The sequence below is a fragment of the Aplysia californica genome, unplaced genomic scaffold, assembly GCF_000002075.1.
Source record: "Aplysia californica isolate F4 #8 unplaced genomic scaffold, AplCal3.0 scaffold00441, whole genome shotgun sequence".
Taxonomy (NCBI): domain Eukaryota; kingdom Metazoa; phylum Mollusca; class Gastropoda; order Aplysiida; family Aplysiidae; genus Aplysia; species Aplysia californica.
In genome coordinates this window covers 108,037-115,007 of record NW_004797711.1, presented here as the reverse complement: position 1 = coordinate 115,007, position 6,971 = coordinate 108,037, and the positions used below count along the sequence as shown (strand labels likewise).

Sequence of the window (6,971 nt, the reverse complement as noted above, 5' to 3'; positions counted from 1 at the left end):
TGTTCATCTTCACCTAAAAATTTGATGGCCATTTCCGTGTATATCGGTCTTAGCCTTCTGTGTGCTTACAGTGTTTCAACCAATTTTGTTTATCCTTGTTGCCTCAGTAATATTCCCGGTAAACATCAAATTTATCCTCTCGAGGACGGAACAAAGCAAAGTCGAGCTCTTCAAAAATGTGCTTCGTCAGCGGAGGGGCGCTGCTCCATTTCTGTTTAGTTTTAATTTAATATAAGTCAATAAGAGTATTGTGGCACTTGCAACACTATAAGGTCATAAGTACCGGAGATTACTTGTATTACAAGAGAGTAAAAAATGTAGAAAAGAAGGAGGAGAGATCAGGACGATAGTTGTTTGACAGGAAAGAAGAAGCAAACCACACCGGAGCACCTATACCGTATAGGTGCTCCGGTGTGGTTTGCTTCTTCTTTCCTGTCAAACAACTATCGTCCTGATCTCTCCTCCTTCTTTTCTACATTTTTTACTCTCTTGTAATACAAGTAATCTCCGGTACTTATGACCTTATAGTGTTGCAAGTGCCACAATACTCTTATTGACTTATATTAAATTAAAACTAAACAGAAATGGAGCAGCGCCCCTCCGCTGACGAAGCACATTTTTGAAGAGCTCGACTTTGCTTTGTTCCGTCCTCGAGAGGATAAATTTGATGTTTACCGGGAATATTACTGAGGCAACAAGGATAAACAAAATTGGTTGAAACACTGTAAGCACACAGAAGGCTAAGACCGATATACACGGAAATGGCCATCAAATTTTTAGGTGAAGATGAACAAAAAAAAACATCTGATGTGTTGAAAGGATTTGCAAGATGTCCTTTTGGCATTAATAAATCAAGACGTCTTCTCTATAATATTACAAGATTACATGATTTAAAAGCGGCGGCGAATGATTTTGCGCTCTCCAACCTTTCTACTTTCTACGAACGATGTGATGGTCTTCGTCTGGCAGCTGGCGCAGGGAGAAGGTGCCTGGCGACGAGAGTGAAATTTTTTTTCCAACTTTTTAAAAGGAAATCGTGGCTATCAAAAGTAGGCCTACATGTCGTACTTCTAATAACAGTGATGATTGCACTTGCACATACCAAAACAGGCATTCAACTTTAGCAAAGCGGCTTCTTCATTTTTCTGCAAGGAATGGTGTCGAAATTGAGCGAAAGTTACTAGAAAATGAGCATCCTACATTTATGGAAGTTGGTTTCAAAGCCCAGTAGTTCCGAGAGGAGGTTGAAAAACTCCTCTATCTATCTATGTGCCAGCCCAGTAGGCTACGTCGATATAACACAGACATCAACTAAGCAAAATGCCCTTTCCATACCACATGAAATCTCTCCAGCACTAAATAACTTTCAGGATTACACTCAAACTTCCAAGCTTTCTTTGTTTTGTTTTAGTACATGTAGCGGTTTTACGGCGCTCGCAACTGCATAAAGTCATATGAGCGCCAGAAGATTGGAGGTGTTACAAGAGAGTAACAAACATAAAAAAGAAGGAGGAGAGATAAAGACGATAGATGTTTGATAGGAAAGAAGGAGCAAACCACACTAGAGCATTCGTCAACCACCCACACTTCCAAGCTTGAATCCATCCACCTTAGCAGTAGCAGTCTGGAAAGTCGGGGACCCTTGGTGTATCCTCATGCAAGTCACGGAGGTGAGCCCCCACTTACACTTACAGTACAGTTACAGGCGGTCGAAACAAACCAAACTGGGAGCTGATGGAGCCGACACTTCTCGACAGTTACGTTGTTCTAGGAATTTTGATAAAAGGAGATTAATACCATCCCCAAGAAACGCTTTAAGAGGTGTAACCAACCATTTTATGATGCTCTGATTGTGCCATTATATTGCAAACTACAACAGTTGTCTAAAAGGCCAGTAGGAGTTTGCAGATAGTTTTTCTCAAGTTTCCTTTGCCTGCTGAGATCATGATTAAGATTAGTAAAAAAGCAGAGAGCTTTTTGTATTGAACATTTCCTCACCACCAACTCATTTTGTAAGTTTCGCATAAAGTACGGAAATAATGGCATGGTGCCCTTAAGGCCTTCTTTGATGTCAAGGGTGGAAATGGTCCATCATTTAGGACCAGTAGAGAATCAGAACTAAAAATTCTCGGACAAAATGACCACTTCAGGTCAAACACACAACGTTTGCACCCTTTTAAACGTCACCAGGGTGCAGAATTCAGTAGATGAGCCCCATGAGATGTCTGTCCATAGATAATCATGATAATGTCTGCAGCAATGACTTTCCTACATCTCACCGGTCCACATTCTCAAGGCATAGCTCCATCGACGACTACCATTTTCCCGTTCGAGAAGCTATCAGAGGATAGTGCAATGAGTTCATGATTCCTCATTCGTCTTGAAAAGTGTGAACATTTCCTGTACGACATTTGGTTCCTTGGCAAAGCCCATAGTCACCTTTCTGGTTATATCAACTCCGCAAATGCCGTCTATTTAAGCACCCTCCCTATTGTCTCTAGAAACAGCTCCATACTGTAAGATGTATAGAGTGTGTGGCTTTGAGTACTCATGGTTGGGAGGATCCTTGTGTTTGGCGACCACTGAACATTACGAATGTAATTATTATGTAACATTTATATATATATATATTATACACACACATATATATATATTATACACACACATATATATATATATATATATATTTTACACACACACACATATACAATTGAACAGTACCAACAAAGTAAAACCACTCTACAAAGAAAAAAAATGACACGGACAACCAACATCACTGCTGAGTCTTTTTTATTTCTGTACCGCATGACAGGCCGGCCGACAGTATTGCCAGCACTGTGTAAAGAGCCATGAGTTTACATAGCACCAGCTGCAGATCAATGGCGGAGAAGTAACGGACGACTGGGGACGTTGTCATGTAAACTCACAAAAGTCGGGATTGAGAGAAAAACAACATTGTCATTTCGAAGGTCTTCACACTTGAAATAATCCTGATTAAATATAATTTCTAAATAGATAAAAGCATCAGATACAGTTCATACCATCACTATCATCATGTGAAAACTGACTGACCTAACAGTAACAGTGTTTGACCCTGTATTATTACACAGAAAGCAAACAAAAAAAATTGATTTAAAAAAATACAAAAAGAGTGACTATTTTTCTAGGGAGAGCAACGGTACTCTAACCATCTTCATGCTGTAACTCGGTCCCAGCTGATTCACCTTCAACTTCTGGAAGATAATAGTAATAGATATAATGTACTTTTGTTTTATCCTTCACTTACGTAACATGAGGACAGAGAGAAATGAACTTGGTCTTGATCGACTCATGTTGGAACAAACATCCCGTGGCAGCAACTCAGAACGTAACTCAAGCCTGTGGCAAAAACAGATTTTTGAATTTTTACACATTCCAAGGCACTGGGAAGGGAGGCATGCCCTATTTGTTTTAGTTTTTAGTAAAGTTTTACAGCGCTCGCAATGGCATAAGGTCATATGAGCACCAAGGGGTGGATGTCAACAGAGAAATCCAAACGGGGAATTGGGAGGGGGTGGGGGTGTGTGTGTGTGTGTGCATACCCTGTGAAAACCCTGAGTCGTGCAATTATCAAAAACATAGACAGTGGTAAACTTCCCTGCTATGGTATAGTACACGTTATAATGGATATTGTGATGAAAAACCAATACCTTCTTCCTCCTGTAAAATTTGCAAAACCGAGTTACGATTGCTGTGCCGCTGCCTGCCGACATGTACTCAACACAACCAAACACCATCGTTTAGTTTGACAATGACCAAGGATAAAGAAAAAACCCCCAAGGAACTGATAGTAGGATTAAGATTGATGTTGAAATAAAATGACTGGCCTTAAAGATTTAGCTCAACTTTTGAAAGGGTCTATCAAATTCATGGTCCATCATTCATTTTCGTGATTGAAGAGAAGGCAGTGAAGAGTTATTCTACCCAAAAAAAAATACAACACAACTTTTGCGTGTAATGGTGTGGTGACTGGAAAACAATTTCAGCTGCAGTGTTTTTTTCTCTTTTCTTTGTTTCTCTTCTTCCACACATCTTTGCTCTCATTCACTGTGACCACCTTCACACGGCTCAAGACACTCTTCTTCCACCCTCCGCCATATACACAACAAGCATATCGCAGACACACAATGCTTGAAATTGTAATAAGTTGGAAGAACGCATTAAAAAAGGGAAAGGGAAAAAAAATGGTGGTAGTCCACTTTCTGCGCATAATAAAACAATGCGAGTTAATGTCCTTCCATCTGCTTGTTGTTGTAGTAAGGTTTTATGGCGCTCACAACTGCATAAGGTCATATGAGCGCCAAGGGGTGGGTGTCAACAGAGAAGTCCAAATGGGGAATCAGGCTTACTCTGCTCACCTCTCTAGCTTCAACAGCACAAAGTCTGCTTTGACTATCAAGGCACCCCGGAAATAGCAGGTCACAAGAGTGACAAACATACAAAAGAAGTAGAGGAAAATGACGATAGCAAGGATGAGGAAAGAAAAAGCAGCAGTTCCCCCTATATTGTTTCGGCACAGTATGAGCATGACATTGACAAGTCCTTCCATCTGTAACCTTTCCTCAACTGGCAATCATAAGTGAATAGTTTCCACAAACAAGCTCTCAGTCCTCACAAGACAAAATTAGCAAAAAAACCCCCCAAAAACAAAACAAAACTACAGACACAACCACAATTATTGTGATCTTGGCCCATACCATACAAAACTACCCCACTCCCTCAAAACACAAACACATCACAAGCACATTTATAGGCACTCACTTTTCACTCGCTCCATAAAACAGATATATGAATACATGGAAATACGAAGCAATAACTCCTTATCCAAGATGAATTCACTGGGGCGCTGGTGGGCACAGCCAGCACTCACTGACCATGACCTTTCCCAGGAATCCTCCCTCAAAGACCAAAGGCCTCCCTTCCATCAAAACATCTCAAGCTCTCTTTGCTGAGTGAAAGACCCCGCCATAAGCCATATAGAAAAATGACGTATGACACGAGTCTTACACTGAGCAGTCACAATTTGGACCACGACATCGACAGACACCACACAACACTGTAGATTTCTTCAGGCTGATCGTGATTCACCAAGTGACACCCGACACGTTTGTGGGCCCTCAGTCCCTCTACCAGCAACATAACCCTGCTCATGTCCCCGTGTAAGGGTAGAGCACCATAACAGTCGTTTGAAAGAGAAAGACAGACAGAAGATATTACAACAGGATAGAAATAAGAAAGAGCTGAAGTCGGAAAAAAAAGGGAAACAGTTTGGGACAGGAAGAGGGAAGAAGCAGCGGCCAATGGAAAGTCACAGAATATCCATCACCCTTTTTAATCACATTAACGTGATTTCAAAATCAGAGTAAGACAAATACTGATAGATATTACAAGACCTTCCACGCGTGGGCCCCGCATTAAAAAAAACGTGCCAAAAGACGGAATCTGTTCTCTCATCTCATAATGATATCAATATTCACACTGTTACATACATAACTGTGTGAGGAAATGAACATATTTCAATCAAATTATTCCTCATAATTTGCGAATCAGGGCATACTGTTATAGGTCAAATCTTGTTCAGCACTTTAGAGACCAGACCCATGCCCTTTTCAATTGATAATGAACACACGGTAACCGGTCACCTCAATGTTTAAAGTGGTTAAGGATGACGAACCCTCCTTCCCCCACTGCACCGGCAGTAGCTGGTGATAACAAGTGAACATGACACAGTGGTTGTGATAGCAAGAGAATGAGTTCGATGAAGGCCGCTTGTAGATAGAAAACTTGTTTACAATAAATGCATAAAAGGTGCCCATTCTGACCACAACCTCGTTGTATAAGTTACGAGTGTGGCCGAATGGTAACCATGTAGAAAAAAAACTATCAAAATTCTACATCACAAATTTGGGAAGAAAAGTCTCCTGCTCTGGAAAATAAGCTGAAGCAAAAAAAAACTGCTTTGAAATCAAAACGAGATCAACTTCTGCTGTAAGGGGGCAGAAGTGACGGGCAGTTTGCTTACCAAATAAATTGTCAAAAATGATAGTGACTGAGTTTTTATCCGTGGGCATGGGGTATATATATATATATATATTATGTAGTGTAAAAAATAAAAAATCTCAGTCTGCAATAGCTTAAAATAAAGGCTGTCATTTTGCAACCTTCAGATAAACGTTAACAATAGCTTATTTTAAAAAACTGCTCAGTAAGCAGATGAAATGTTCTCTGCAGCTTCCTTTCCAGGTCTTGAAATGTCAAACGTGACGCCAGCCTGAAGTATCAATGTTTAAAAAAATCCTCAGTACTGTATGTCTATTTCTGTTGGAGGTGTCCTGATAGAAAAAAATAAGCCCTTTCAAGTTCGTAAAGAACATGAAGCAGATAGGTATCTACCCTGTCAACCCTGAAGCCCCATATCTGATATATTACATCAGAAAACACAAGCTGTTACTGCTTAATACGAACAGAGATTTTGCCAACTTTTAGAGAACTTAATGCAAGCTTCAGGTTTGAGAATCCTTGAAAATCTATGCTAAAGGCTGAGGTGTTTTATAAAGGACAAATTTCTAAAAAAGGAATGTGAGTTTGGCTCTTTAAGAAAGAGCTGCAATTGGAACTTATCTCACATATTTCTGAAACAAGAGTACGGTATTTCCAAAACAAAACAATCCAGGGTTTTTCATGACTATGAGATACACCATGGCTTTGACACTCATCTGAAAACTGTGCAATCTTCCAACATCTCAGTGTTCTCAGATAGATCAGAGGCTCCTGCAGACAGGAAAACAAAGCAAGTTTTTAACCCTCTAGTGCCCACTGGTTCATATATTGAGATATTTGTTGATACTTTTGTTTTATGTTGCATTTTTTATCTTCTGTTTGTTGTTGTTGTTGTTGTTGTTGGGTTGTTTTTTTTTTTTTTTTTTTTTTTT

General features: G+C 39.9%; 1 protein-coding gene across 1 annotated transcript in view; it reads right to left on the bottom strand.

Annotated features, from left to right (window-relative positions):
- LOC101849949 (alpha-tubulin N-acetyltransferase 1) overlaps positions 1 to 6,971 on the bottom strand; it is a gene marked incomplete in the record, with an annotated part of 361,461 nt that overhangs the window by 310,832 nt on the left and 43,658 nt on the right.